Source organism: Anser anser (genome assembly GCF_964211835.1).
Source record: "Anser anser genome assembly, chromosome: 23".
NCBI lineage: Eukaryota > Metazoa > Chordata > Aves > Anseriformes > Anatidae > Anser > Anser anser.
The window spans coordinates 7,822,884-7,837,720 of NC_139744.1; the positions used below are offsets into that span (position 1 = coordinate 7,822,884).

Here is a 14,837-nt window from a genome sequence, read left to right on the forward strand (position 1 = left end):
TACGTGCCCCAGGGCCGGCTTAAAGTAGGCTCTATTGTCCCACTTTACTGCTAAATCCACCTTCCAGAAGTGATTTCACGCTTCTTTCCGTGTGCCCTATGAATAGGGAATGTAGCCCATTTCTTCCACTCCATAGGCTATACCTTGACCTGTCTTATTAGCGGGGTGCTATTGTGTCCACTGTTGTGCTCTCATTCGAGGTGGGCTGGCGACGGCGGTATGTAGGCTGTGTTGGCAAGGGGTGGTTGGGTTAATCGGGGATTATCGATTGTAGAACAGGCTCCTCTAGGTGGGTTTGGGGCACCGCCAAGTCCTTAGAGTTTTAAGCGTTTGTGCTCGTAGTTCTCTGGCGGATACTTCGGTAAAGTAAGTATCAAGATTTAGGGCCAGGCATAGCGGGGTATCTAATCCCAGTTTGGGCCCTGGCTTTCGTGGGTTTAAATCAGTCGTTAGTTCCTAAGATCATCTTAATGGTGTGTTTAGGTGCATCTTGGGCTTATGACAGCTCAGTTGCATTTTGATCTTAGTTAGCTAGGATAGGCATTTTACCACTCTTTACGCCGTGTCAATAGGACGGTTGATTTGGGTTTCTTGTATGACCGCGGTGGCTGGCACAAGATTTACCAACCCTTGAAGTTAGGCTGTTGCTATAACTAAGTCAAGTTTGCACTCATTGCTTAATGTTAATTACTGCTGAATACCCGTGGGGGCGTGGCTTAGCGAGGCGTCTTGGGCTACTACTTGGGTGTGCCTGATACCCGCTCCTCAAGGCCTGTATGGGGGTAGGTGGTCGAGGGCGTTTACACTGGGGCGCGGATACTTGCATGTATATATTTAGCAAAAACCAACCGTAAGGTTAGGACTAAGTCTTTTGTCCGCAGGCATGTTTTATGCCATCTTGGCAACTTCAGTGCCATGCTTTGTGTTAAGCTATGTGGACGGGGGTGTGGTTAGCTGATAGTTGAGTGGTGAGTGAGAGTGAAGTATATGAAATTATTGCTTGTGTTTACTATTTTTAGTACTGGAGTTTCTCTAATAAGTTTAAGTTATTTTGTATGTGTTTGTGTGTATATGTACATCGTTCCGATGATGTCATGGAAGGGATGATTAATGGAGTTTTAGAGGTAGTTTGCTGGGATTGGGCGATGAAGGTTTATGCTACATGGTGGTTAGCGAAAGTTTACTGGTTTAGTTTGTGAAGCGCAGGGGTTGCGCTTAATGATTTGTTGTTTTGTGCTATGTCCAACGAGCATTCATCCAATAGCCCCATTTAACCCGGAGGGTGGAGGTAACATTAACTGAATGTGGTCAAAGTGCATCAGTGTCAGGATGATTCCCCATATACGCCAACCGTCTCATCGAGGGACCCTTGAAATATAGGATAGGCCGTGAGGCAGGTGTGTCCAGGCTTAGATTGTGGGACCCCCGAGATCACTGGGAATAGCCACCTGTGAGGTAACCCCGGAAAAAATAAGAGGAACCAGAGGCGCCAAAAAGCTGGAACATGCCGCGATTACGCATTGAGAAGGTGAAAGTACTCACAGATGCCACTTTGAAGGGCAAGGAGGGGTGAGTGAACCCAATGGATGGCCCTGACCGAGGAACCAGAGGCGCAAAAATGTGAGGAGGGCGAGGGGTTTAGGGGGAACGTATGGGCCTGAAGCTAGTCATACCGGACATTATGTGCAACGGGTTGCTGATTTCACGTGAGGAGTACGATTAATAAATCCGTCTGATACGAACTGCATGAGATATGTGGTGGAGAGTTGTTGTTGGAGCATGTCCTGTGAGCATTCATTAAAATGGGGTCTTGTTATGCGCTTGAGTGGAGTTGTATTGGGTGTTGTGGGGTATGGTCCTAGAACATTCATGCCGGGTGGTTTGGTAGGAGTGTGTTTAAGGGTTTAATGGCCGTGTACATGTATGGGTTTAGCACCTGCTTATAAGATAGTCCGTATATAATGTATATTACTGGTACTATAGTATGTATGTATATGGGGTATATAAATTTATGCACGAATATGCATAACCAAATACCCCCGCCTCGGGGGGGGAGGGGGGGGGGGTTAAGCATAATGGCATAGATGGGGTAGAATTATTGGGGGCTTGCGGTTAGTTCCTGTAGTTGAGAACAATGGCGGCTTTTCGAGCCGCAGGCCTCGGGTAGTGTCCGGGCAGGAATAATGACTTATTTTATGTTTTTTTTAGGGATTTGCTTTGCGGTGGGTGTTTTGGGTGTGGCGTCGAATCCTTCGCCGTATTATGGGGTTGTTGGTTTGGTGTTAGCGTCTGTGGCGGGGTGCGGGTGGTTGCTGGGCCTTGGGGTTTCGTTCGTGGCTTTAGTGCTGTTTATGGTGTATTTGGGGGGTATGCTGGTGGTGTTTGTTTATTCAGTAGCTTTAGCAGCGGAGCCTTTCCCTGGGGCTTGGGGGGATTGACGGGTGATTGGATGTGCAGTAGCGTTTGTGGCAATTGTTTTTGGGGGGTTGGTGTTTGGGGGGTTTATGGGGGCTTGGAAGTTCGGGGTTTCTACTGTGAATAATGTTGGGGTGTTTGTTGTTCGGTCGGATTTTAGTGGAGTTTCCATGTTTTATTCACATGGGGCAGGGATGTTTTTAGTGGCGGGTTGGGGGCTGTTGTTGACTTTGTTTGTTGTATTGGAGCTTGTGCGGGGGTTGTCGCGGGGTGCTATTCGGGCGGTTTAGGGGTTAGGGTCAGAGAATAGTTTATTGAAAATGCCAGCTTTGGGAGCTGGAGATAAAGGTTTGAGTCCTTTTTTTCTGAGTTTGGGGTACTCTAAGAAGTGGTAAGTCTTCAATCTTTGGTTTACAAGACCAATGTTTTTATAAACTATTAGAGTATTTAGCAGTTGAGTATTTTGTTTCCTAGGGCGCTTGCGGCGGGGAGGAGAAATAGGAGGATAGTGAAGTAGGCGATTGAAGCGAGTTGGCCGATGATGATGAATGGGTGTTCGACGGGTTGGCTTCCTACTCATGTTAGGACGAGGAGGTCGGCGACTAGTACTCAGAATAGGAGCTGGGAGAGTGGTCGGAATGTTATTGCTCGTTGTTTTGATTTGTGCAGGAATGGGATTAGGAATAGGATCAGTACGGAGGCGGCCAGTGCTAATACGCCTCCTAGTTTATTTGGGATTGAACGTAGGATGGCGTAGGCGAATAGGAAGTATCATTCTGGCTTGATGTGTGGTGGGGTTACTAGCGGGTTTGCTGGGGTGAAGTTTTCTGGGTCTCCCAGGAGGTTAACCGCTCATGCTTCTTTCTTATGAGACGTTAGTAAACCAATTACATAGCCTTGTCAAGACTAAATCACAGGTAAAAATCCTGTACATCTCATGTGGCCAACCACTCCCAACTAGGATTCCAAGACGCCTCATCACCCATCATAGAAGAACTCGTTGAATTCCACGACCACGCCCTAATCGTTGCCCTAGCTATCTGCAGCCTAGTTCTCTACCTTTTAGCCCACATACTAACAGAAAAACTCTCGTCCAATGCTGTAGACGCCCAAGAAGTAGAGCTGATCTGGACAATCCTACCTGCTATCGTCCTGGTACTCCTCGCCCTCCCATCCCTACAAATCCTCTACATAATGGACGAAATCGACGAACCAGACCTCACCCTAAAAGCCATCGGCCACCAATGATACTGAAGCTACGAATACACAGACTTCAAAGACCTATCATTCGACTCCTACATAGTGCCCACCCCAGACTTACCCAACGGCCACTTCCGACTGCTAGAAGTTGACCACCGCGTAGTTATCCCAATAGAATCCCCCATCCGCGTGATCATTACTGCAGGAGACGTACTCCACTCCTGAGCAGTCCCAACGCTCGGAGTTAAAACAGACGCAATCCCAGGCCGACTAAACCAAACTTCATTCATTACCACCCGGCCTGGGATTTTTTACGGACAATGCTCAGAAATTTGCGGGGCTAATCACAGCTACATACCCATTGTAGTAGAATCAACCCCACTCCCACATTTCGAGGCCTGATCGTCCCTTCTATCATCATCCTAATCATTAAGAAGCTATGCAACAGCACTAGCCTTTTAAGCTAGCCAAAGAGGGACTTCCCCCTCCTTAATGATATGCCACAGCTTAACCCCGCACCATGATTTTCAATCATAATTATAACCTGATTAACCCTAGCACTCCTCATCCAACCAAAACTACTAGCCTTCACCACAACCAACCCCCCATCAAATAAGACCTCCCTCACTACCAAACCCACACCATGATCCTGACCATGAACCTAAGCTTCTTTGACCAATTTTCCAGCCCCAATCTATTTGGCATCCCCTTAATCCTACTATCCCTACTCTTCCCAGCCCTACTATTCCCGTCCCCAAACAACCGATGAATCAACAACCGCCTTTCTACTATCCAAACATGACTCCTTCACCTAATCACAAAACAACTAATAGTCCCACTCAACAAAAATGGCCACAAATGAGCCATAATATTTACATCCCTAATAATCATACTTCTTACAATCAACCTTCTAGGCCTCCTTCCATATACATTCACCCCAACCACCCAACTATCTATGAACATAGCCCTAGCCTTCCCACTATGGCTCGCCACACTACTAACAGGCATGTTTAACCATGTACGTGCCCCAGGGCCGGCTTAAAGTAGGCTCTATTGTCCCACTTTACTGCTAAATCCGCCTTCCAGAAGTGGTTTCACGCTTCTTTCCGTGTGCCCTATGAATAGGGAATGTAGCCCATTTCTTCCACTCCATAGGCTATACCTTGACCTGTCTTATTAGCGGGGTGCTATTGTGTCCACTGTTGTGCTCTCATTCGAGGTGGGCTGGCGACGGCGGTATGTAGGCTGTGTTGGCAAGGGGTGGTTGGGTTAATCGGGGATTATCGATTGTAGAACAGGCTCCTCTAGGTGGGTTTGGGGCACCGCCAAGTCCTTAGAGTTTTAAGCGTTTGTGCTCGTAGTTCTCTGGCGGATACTTCGGTAAAGTAAGTATCAAGATTTAGGGCCAGGCATAGTGGGGTATCTAATCCCAGTTTGGGCCCTGGCTTTCGTGGGTTTAAATCAGTCGTTAGTTCCTAAGATCATCTTAATGGTGTGTTTAGGTGCATCTTGGGCTTATGACAGCTTAGTTGCATTTTGATCTTAGTTAGCTAGGATAGGCATTTTACCACTCTTTACGCCGTGTCAATAGGACGGTTGATTTGGGTTTCTTGTATGACCGCGGTGGCTGGCACAAGATTTACCAACCCTTGAAGTTAGGCTGTTGCTATAACTAAGTCAAGTTTGCACTCATTGCTTAATGTTAATTACTGCTGAATACCCGTGGGGGCGTGGCTTAGCGAGGCGTCTTGGGCTACTACTTGGGTGTGCCTGATACCCGCTCCTCAAGGCCTGTATGGGGGTAGGTGGTCGAGGGCGTTTACACTGGGGCGCGGATACTTGCATGTATATATTTAGCAAAAACCAACCGTAAGGTTAGGACTAAGTCTTTTGTCCGCAGGCATGTTTTATGCCATCTTGGCAACTTCAGTGCCATGCTTTGTGTTAAGCTATGTGGACGGGGGTGTGGTTAGCTGATAGTTGAGTGGTGAGTGAGAGTGAAGTATATGAAATTATTGCTTGTGTTTACTATTTTTAGTACTGGAGTTTCTCTAAGTCCTAGGACTAGGAGGAAATGGTGTTTCATAGTGTGTAGGCGTCGGGATAGTCCGAGTATCGTCGGGGTATTCCTGCTAGGCCTAGGAAGTGCTGGGGGAAGAACGTTAGGTTTACTCCTGTAAATATTACCCCGAAGTGGGCTTTTGCTCATGTTTGGTGTAGGGTAAACCCAGTGAGTAGTGGGAATCAGTGAGTAAATCCTGCTAGAATGGCAAAGACGGCGCCTATGGATAGGACGTAGTGGAAGTGGGCAACTACGTAGTACGTGTCGTGCAGGGCGATGTCTAGGGAAGAGTTTGCAAGAACGATTCCTGTTAATCCTCCGATGGTAAATAGGAAGATAAATCCTAGAGCTCATAGTATTGGGGGGGGGTCTCATTTGATTGTTCCTCCGTGCAGGGTGGCTAGTCAGCTAAATACTTTGATTCCGGTAGGGATGGCAATGATTATAGTGGCTGATGTAAAGTAGGCTCGGGTATCAACGTCTATTCCTACTGTAAACATGTGGTGAGCTCAGACGATGAATCCTAGGAAGCCGATGGATAGTATGGCTCAGACTATTCCCATGTAGCCGAAGGGCTCCTTTTTGCCTGAGTAGTACGTGACTACGTGTGAGATGATTCCGAACCCCGGTAGGATCAGAATATAGACTTCTGGGTGTCCGAAGAATCAGAATAGGTGTTGGTACAGGATTGGGTCTCCTCCTCCAGCGGGGTCGAAGAATGTGGTGTTTAGGTTTCGATCAGTTAGTAATATTGTAATACCGGCGGCGAGTACGGGGAGTGATAGAAGGAGTAGGATGGCGGTAATTAGTACGGATCAGACAAATAGTGGGGTTTGGTATTGTGAGAGTGCGGGGGGTTTTATGTTGATGGCTGTGGTGATAAAGTTGATGGCCCCAAGGATGGAGGAGATACCGGCTAAGTGGAGTGAGAAGATAGCCAGGTCTACTGAAGCTCCGGCGTGGGCAAGGTCACCTGCTAGGGGAGGGTAGACAGTTCAGCCTGTGCCGGCGCCAGCTTCTACAGTGGATGAGGCTAGTAGGAGGAGGAATGATGGGGGGAGGAGTCAAAAGCTTATGTTGTTTATTCGCGGGAATGCTATGTCGGGGGCACCGATTATGAGGGGGACTAATCAGTTGCCGAATCCTCCGATCATGATGGGTATGACTATAAAGAAGCTTATTACAAAGGCGTGAGCGGTAACGATTACATTGTAAATTTGGTCGTCGCCTAGGAGAGTTCCTGGTTGTCCTAGTTCTGCGCGGATTAATAGGCTGAGTGCGGTGCCGACTATTCCTGCTCATGCCCCGAAGATGAGGTACAGGGTGCCAATATCCTTATGGTTAGTGGAAAATAGTCATCGGTTGATGAAGGTGACGGGTAAGATGGCTGAGTGTTGAAGCGTTAGGCTGTAGTCCTTTTTACAGAGGTTTAATTCCTCTTCTTATCGGCTCTGTAGTGAAATTCATGTTGAGTTGCAAGCTCATCGATGCGCACTAGGGTGCGTCAGGGTCTTTGTAGGCAGAAGCCAATTGGTTTAGGCATTTAGCTGTTAACTAGAGTTTTGTGGGATCGAAGCCCATCTGTCTAGGGAGGCTTTAGCTTAATTAAAGCGTCTGACTTGCATTCAGAAGATACAGGTTAATATTCTGTAAGTCTTAATGTGCAGAAACTAAGAGGGTTTAACTCTTATTTAAGGCTTTGAAGGCCTTCGGTTTGGGGTGTTATCCTAAGTTTCTAGACAATGGCATGTATTATTGGGGACAGGGGAAGTAAGAGGATTGATAGTGAGGCAAGGACCGCAGTAGGTGTGCTTGGGGCTTTGCTAGTGTATCATTGTTTTATGTGGTTAGAGGAGTTGGGGGGAAGGGTAATTGTTGAGTGGTATGCGAGGCGTAGGTAGAAGAAGAGGCTGAGCAGTGATAGCATGGCAATTGCCATGGCTGCTGGTGTTATTTCCTGTTTAGTTAGTTCTTGGATGATAAGTCACTTTGGTATAAAGCCTGTTAATGGGGGGAGGCCTGCTAGGGATAAAAGTACTAGTATTAGGGTGGCGTTTAGCACTGGGGTTTTTGTTCATGAGGTTGTGATCATGGATAGGTTAAGGGCTTTGATTTTGTTAAGGGCTAGGAATACGGCTGATGTTATGATTGTGTATAGGTAGAAGGTAAGTAAGGCCAATTTGGGGCTGTAAACTAGGATGATGGCGATTCAGCCTAAGTGGGAGATGGACGAGAAGGCTAGGATTTTGCGTGTTTGTGTTTGGTTCAGTCCTATTCAGCCTCCTAGTGCTGTTGAGGCTAGGGCCATGGCGGTGAGTAGAGCTGGGTCGAGGGATTTGGATGTTAGTAGGAGCAGGGTTAGTGGGGGGAATTTTATGAGGGTCGAGAGTAGCAGGGCTGTTATTAGTGGCGATCCTTGTAGTACTTCTGGGAATCAGAAGTGAAATGGCACTAGGCCCAGTTTAATAGCGATTGCTGCTGTCAGTAGTAGACAGGAGGTTGGGTGGTTTATTTGTGTGATGTCTCATTGGCCGGTGACTCAGGCATTGGTTATGCTAGAGAATAGGACCAGGGCGGAAGCAGCTGCTTGGGTTAGGAAGTATTTCGTTGCGGCTTCTACTGCTCGTGGGTGGTGGGATTTGGCAATTAGGGGAATGATGGCTAGTGCGTTGATCTCCAGTCCTGTCCAGGCCAGAACTCAGTGGTTGCTGGAAATTGTGATTGTGGTGCCCAAGATGAGGCTGAAGGTTATGATTGGGGTCGCGTAAGGGTTCATTAGTAGAGGAGGGGGTTAAACCATCATTTTCGGGGTATGGGCCCGATAGCTTGATTAGCTGACTCTACTAGAAAATAATATAAGGGAAGTATGGAGAATTTTGATTTCTCTTGTGTGGGTTCAATTCCTACTTTTCTAAGGTCAACAGGAAATGAGAGGGCTGTTATACCTCTATGTTCACTTTATCATAGTGACCCTTTGTAGTTCAGGCACATTTCCTTATGTAAGGAGGTAGGCCTGCATAGCAGATAGGTATGCTGATGTGTCAGAGGCACAGAGCTAGTGTGAGGGGTAGGAAGTTTTTTCATAGTAGGTGCATTAGTTGGTCATATCGGAATCGTGGGTATGAAGCTCGGACCCATAAGAAACCAGAAGATAGTAGGAGGACTTTTGTGGCTAGGATGACGGGGAATAGTTCTGTGGATGGCCCTAGGGCGCTTGGGTTTAGGAATATGATGGCTGTAAGTGTATTTATTAGCATAATGTTCGCATATTCAGCTAGGAAGAATAAGGCGAAGGGTCCTGCGGCGTATTCAACGTTAAACCCTGAGACTAGCTCAGATTCACCCTCTGTGAGGTCAAAAGGAGCTCGGTTTGTCTCTGCTAGGGTGGATACGTATCATATTATTGCTAGGGGTCATGAGGAGAAAATGAAGTATAGAGGCTCCTGTGCGACGGCAAAGGAGCTGAGTGTGTAGCTTCCGCTTAGTATGATTATTGATAGCAGGATTATGGCCAGTGTCACTTCGTATGAAATGGTCTGTGCTACTGCCCGTAGGGCTCCGATTAGTGCGTATTTTGAGTTCGAGGCTCAGCCTGATCATAGGACTGAGTAGACGGCTAGGCTTGACATGGCTATTAGGAAGAGAACTCCGAGGTTTAGATCTGCTAGGGGAAATGGGAGTGGTAGTGGTGCTCAAGTGGTGAGGGCTAGGACAAGGGCTAGTATTGGTATCAGAATGAATAGAAGTGGGGAAGAGGTAGAGGGTCGGATGGGCTCTTTGGTAAATAGTTTCAGTCCGTCCGCAAATGGTTGAAGTAGGCCAAAAGGCCCGACAACGTTAGGGCCTTTGCGGGATTGTATGTAGCTTAGGATTTTCCGTTCTACTAGGGTTAGGAAGGCTACGGCAATCAGGATTGGGATGATGTATAGGAGGGATATAATGAGGCAGCTTAGTGTTGTTATTTGAATCATGGGTGAAGCTAGGGAGAGGATTTGAACCTCTGGGGAAAGGGCTTAAGCCTTCTGCACTTGCCGGGCTCTGCCACTCTAGCTGGTCCTTTTCTAGGATTGAAAGTGGTGGGGGAAGGCCCTCTTCACGGTTTAGTTGGTTTCACTGCTTAGAGGGGGGGGGCGTGCTTGTGGTATTGGCCCCACTTTCCCGGTCCTTTCGTACTGGGGAGAGTGTGTCATAGATAGAAACCGACCTGGATTGCTCCGGTCTGAACTCAGATCACGTAGGACTGTTAATCGTTGAACAAACGAACCCTTAATAGCGGCTGCACCATTAGGATGTCCTGATCCAACATCGAGGTCGTAAACCCCCCTGTCGATATGGGCTCTTGAGGGGGATTGCGCTGTTATCCCTGGGGTAGCTTGGTCCATTAATCAATTATATTGGGTCTGGTCACTGTTAGCACTTTGAGGGGTAGCTCTAGGTAAAGAGGTATGGTCTTGTTTTTGGAGGATTTGTTCTCCTCCAAGGTCGCCCCAACCGAAAAATATCGACCAGGCTCTGCGATGGTAGTGGCCCCAGTGGGGTTGATTGAGGATTCGCGGTGGTCGTTGATTTTTAAGTTCCACAGGGTCTTCTCGTCTTATGTTCACATCCCCGCTTTTGCACGGGGAGATCAATTTCACTGATTATCTGTGAGAGACAGTTAAGACCTCGTTTAGCCATTCATACAAGTCTCGATTTATGGGACAATTGATTGCGCTACCTTTGCACGGTTAGGATACCGCGGCCGTTAAACCTAAGTCACCGGGCAGGCATCACCTTCAATACTTGTTTAATTTGCTGAAGGCTATGTTTTTGGTAAACAGTCGGGCCTTATTAATTTGCCGAGTTCCTTTCACAGATTTTAATCGCTCTTATAGGCGCTCCTGAGTCGGGTTAACAGGGTTAGTTAATACGTGGTCTTGTAGGGGTTTTTGTATCTGTCTAGGTCTGTTAATAATGTTTCTATGTAAGCTTGCGCCGTTAGAGGGGTGTGGCCCTGAGTTACTTATTTTAGCATTAATTCTCCTATATTCATAGGTTGACCTGTTTGTGATAAGGGAATCATCTTATTTTGGTATTTTTAGGTGGTGGAGCTTTGACGCACTCTTTTTTGATGGCTGCTTTAGGGCCCACGGTAGGATCAGTAGTAAGAATTATCCGCTAGTCGAGGTTGTGTCCTTTTTTAATGGAGCTGTCCCTCCATTAAATAGCTCTTAATCATCTCATTAGGGTTCAGGATGTCCGGTAGGGAGGATTAAGGGGGAACTTAGATTCGTTTCACAGGTAACCAGCTATCACCCAGCTCGGTTGGCTTTTCACCTCTACTGACAAGTCATCCCACTCTTTTGCAACAGAGACGGGTTCGCTCTCTTTAACTGCTTGAAAGTAGCTCGCTTGGGTTTCGGGGGGGCAAACTTTAGTTCACTTTGCTTGGTTGTTCTCGCTAAACCATGATGCAAAAGGTACAAGGGTTGATCTTTGCTGTCTGTCGCTTTGATTGTTTCACTGCTATTTCATCTTTCCCTTACGGTACTGGGGTCTCTATCGCGTCTAAGTGTCTTTTCTATCGCCTATACTAAGACTGTAAAATGCTTTACTTTAATTAGTTTAGTAAATTCTTTAGTTTTGGTGTACTATTTGTGTGGTTGAGCTAGAGGGGGGGCTTCAAGACGATCCGGTCTAGTAGATATCTTTCAGGTGTAAGCTGAACTGGAGGGGAGGTGTAAGCTGGACTGACTGCACTGCATCCCCAGTGGTGCCAGTGCACTCTCTGGACTCACTGCACTGCATCCCCAGTGGTGCCAGTGTACTCTCCGAACTCACTGCACTGCATCCCCAGTGGTGCCAGTGCACTCACTGTACTCACTGGACACATCCCCAGTGGTGCCAGTGCACTCTCTGGACTCACTGCAGTGCATCCCCACTGGTGCCAGTGCACTCTCTGGACTCACTGCACTGCATTCCCACTGGTTCCAGTGTACTCTCTGGACTCACTGCAGTGCATCCCCAGTGGTGCCAGTGCACTCTCTGGACTCACTGCACTGCATCCCCAGTGGTGTCAGTGCACTCTCTGGACTCACTGAAGTGCATCCCCTGTTGTGCCAGTGCACTCTCTGGACTCAATGCACTGCATCCCCAGTGGTGCCAGTGCAATCTCTGGACTCACTGAAGTGCATCCCCAGTGGTGCCAGTGCACTCTTTGGACTCACTGCACTGCAGCCCCATTGGTGCCAGTGCACTCTCTGGACTCACTGCACTGCATCACAGGTGGTGCCAGTGCACTCTCTGGATTCACTGCACTGCATCCCCAGTGGTGCCAGTGCACTCTCTGGACTCACTGCACTGCATCCCCAGTGGTGCCAGTGCACTCTCTGCACTCACTTCTCTGCATTCCCAGTGGTGCCAGTGAAGTCTCTGGACTCACTGCACTGCATCCCCAGTGGTGCCAGTGCACTCTCTGGACTCACTGCAGTGCATCCCCAGTGGTGCCAGTGCACTCTCTGGACTCACTGCAGTGCATCCCCAGTGGTGCCAGTGCACTCTCTGGACTCACTGCAATGCATCCCCAGTGGTGCCAGTGCACTCTCTGGACTCACTGCACTGCATCCCCAGTGGTGCCAGTGCACTCACTGGATTCACTGCACTGTATCCCCAGTGGTGCCAGTGCACTCTCTGGACTCACTGCACTGCATCCCCAGTGGTGCAAGTGCACTCTCTCGAGTCACTGCACTACATCCCCAGTGGTGCCAGTGCACTCACTGGACTCACTGTACTGCATCATCTGTGGTGCCAGTGCACTCTCTGGACTCACTGCAATGCATCCCCAGTGGTGCCAGTGCACTCTCTGGACTCACTGCACTGTATCCCCAGTGGTGCCAGTGCACTCACTGGATTCACTGCAGTGCATCCCCAGTGGTGCCAGTGCACTCTCTGGACTCACTGCACTGCATCCCCAGTGGTGCCAGTGCACTCTGTGGACTCACTGCACTGCATCCCCAGTGGTGACAGTGCACTCTCTGGACTCACTGCAGTGCATCCCCAGTGGTGACAGTGCACTCTCTGGACTCACTGCAGTGCATCCCCAGTGGTGCCAGTGCACTCTCTGGACTCACTGCACTGCATCCCCAGTGGTGCAAGTGCACTCTCTGGAGTAACTGCAGTGCATCCCCACTGGTGCCAGTGCACTCTCTGGACTCCCGGCACCGCATCATCAGTGGTGCCAGTGCACTCTCTGGACTCACTGCACTGCATCCCCAGTGGTGCCAGTGCACTCTCTGGAGTCACAGCACTGCATCCCCAGTGGTGCCAGTGCACTCTCTGGACTCACTGCAGTGCATCCCCAGTGGTGCCAGTGCACTCTCTGGACTCACTGAAGTACATCCCCAGTGGTGCCAGTGCACTCTCTGGACTCACTGAAGTGCATTCTCAGTGGTGCCAGTGCACTCTCTGGACTCACTGCAGTGCATCCCCAGTGGTGCCAGTACACTCACTGGACTCACTGCACTGCATCCCCAGTGGTGCCAGTGCACTCTCTGGACTCACTAAACTGCATCACCAGTGGTGCCTCTGCACTCTCTGGACTCACTGCACTGCTTCCCCAGTGGTGCCAGTGCACTCACTGGACTCACTGCAGTGCATCCCCACTGGTGCCAGTGCACTCTCTGGGCTCACTGCAGTGCATCCCCAGTGGTGCCAGTGCACTCTCTGGACTCACTGCACTGCATCCCCAGTGGTGCCTGTGCGCTCTCTGGAGTCACAGCACTGCATCCCCAGTGGTGCCAGTGCAATCTCTGGACTCACTGCACTGCATCCCCAGTGGTGCCAGTGCACTCTCTGGACTCACTGAAGTGCATTCTCAGTGGTGCCAGTGCACTCTCTGGACTCACTGCACTGCATCCCCAGTGGTGCCAGTGCACTCTCTGGACTCACTGCACTGCATCCCTAGTGGTGCCACTGCACTCTCTGGACTCACTGCACTGCTTCCCCAGTGGTGCCAGTGTACTCTCTGGACTCACTGCACTGCATCCCCAGTGGTGCCAGTGCACTCACTGGACTCACTGCAGTGCATCCCCACTGGTGCCAGTGCACTCTCTGGACTCACTGCACTGCATCACCAGTGGTGCCAGTGCACTCTCTGGACTCACTGCACTGCATCCCCAGTGGTTCCAGCACACTCTCTGGACTCACTGCACTGCATTCCCAGTGGTGCTAGTGCACTCTGTGGACTCACTGCAGTGCATCCCCAGTGGTGCCAGTGCACTCTCTGGACTCACTGTACTGCACCCCCAGTGGTGCCAGTGCACTCACTGGACTGACTGCACTGCATCCCCAGTGGTGCCAGTGCACTCTCTGGACTCACTGCACTGCATCCCCACTGGTGCCAGTGTACTCTCTGGACTCACTGCACTGCATCCCCAGTGGTGCCAGTGCACTCACTGGACTCACTGAAGTGCATCCCCAGTGGTGCCAGTGCACTCTCTGGACTCACTGCAGTGCATCCCCAGTGGTGCCAGTGCACTCTCTGGACTCACTGTACTGCATCACCAGTGGTGCCAGTGCACTCTCTGGACTCACTGCAGTGCATTCCCAGTGGTGCCAGTGCACTCTTTGGACTCACTGCACTGCAGCCCCATTGGTGCCAGTGCACTCTCTGGAGTAACTGCACTGCATCACAGGTGGTGCCAGTGCACTCTCTGGACTCACTGCACTGCATCCCCAGTGGTGCCAGTGCACTCTCTGGACTCACTGCAGTGCATCCCCAGTGGTGCCAGTGCACTCTCAGGACTCACTGCACTGCATCCCCAGTGGTGCCAGTGCACTCTCTGGACTCACTGCACTGCATCCCCAGTAGTGACAGTGCACTCTCTGGCCTCACTGCAGTGCATCCCCAGTGGTGCCAGTGCACTCTCTGGACTCACTGCACTGCATCCCCAGTAGTGCCAGTGCACTCTCTGGACTCACTGCAGTGCATCCCCACTGGTGCCAAAGCACTCTCTGGACTCACTGCAGTGCATCCCCAGTGGTGCCACTGCACTCTCTGGACTCACTGCAGTGCATCCCCAGTGGTGCCAGTGCACTCTCTGGACTCATTGAAGTGCATTCTCAGTGGTGCCAGTGCACTCTCTGGACTCACTGCAGTGCATCCCCAGTGGTGCCAGTACAC

At 49.8% G+C, this 14,837-nt stretch overlaps 1 long non-coding RNA gene across 1 annotated transcript in view; it reads left to right on the forward strand.

Annotated features, from left to right (window-relative positions):
* The first annotated feature begins 2,804 nt into the window (after nucleotides 1–2,804).
* The window catches only part of LOC310885460, a 72,628-nt gene continuing 60,595 nt past the window's right edge, over nucleotides 2,805–14,837 (forward strand). Inside the window, exon 1 of the long non-coding RNA XR_014574815.1 lies at nucleotides 2,805–3,258. This is a non-coding gene — a long non-coding RNA (uncharacterized lncRNA). The remainder of the gene's footprint in view (nucleotides 3,259–14,837) is intronic.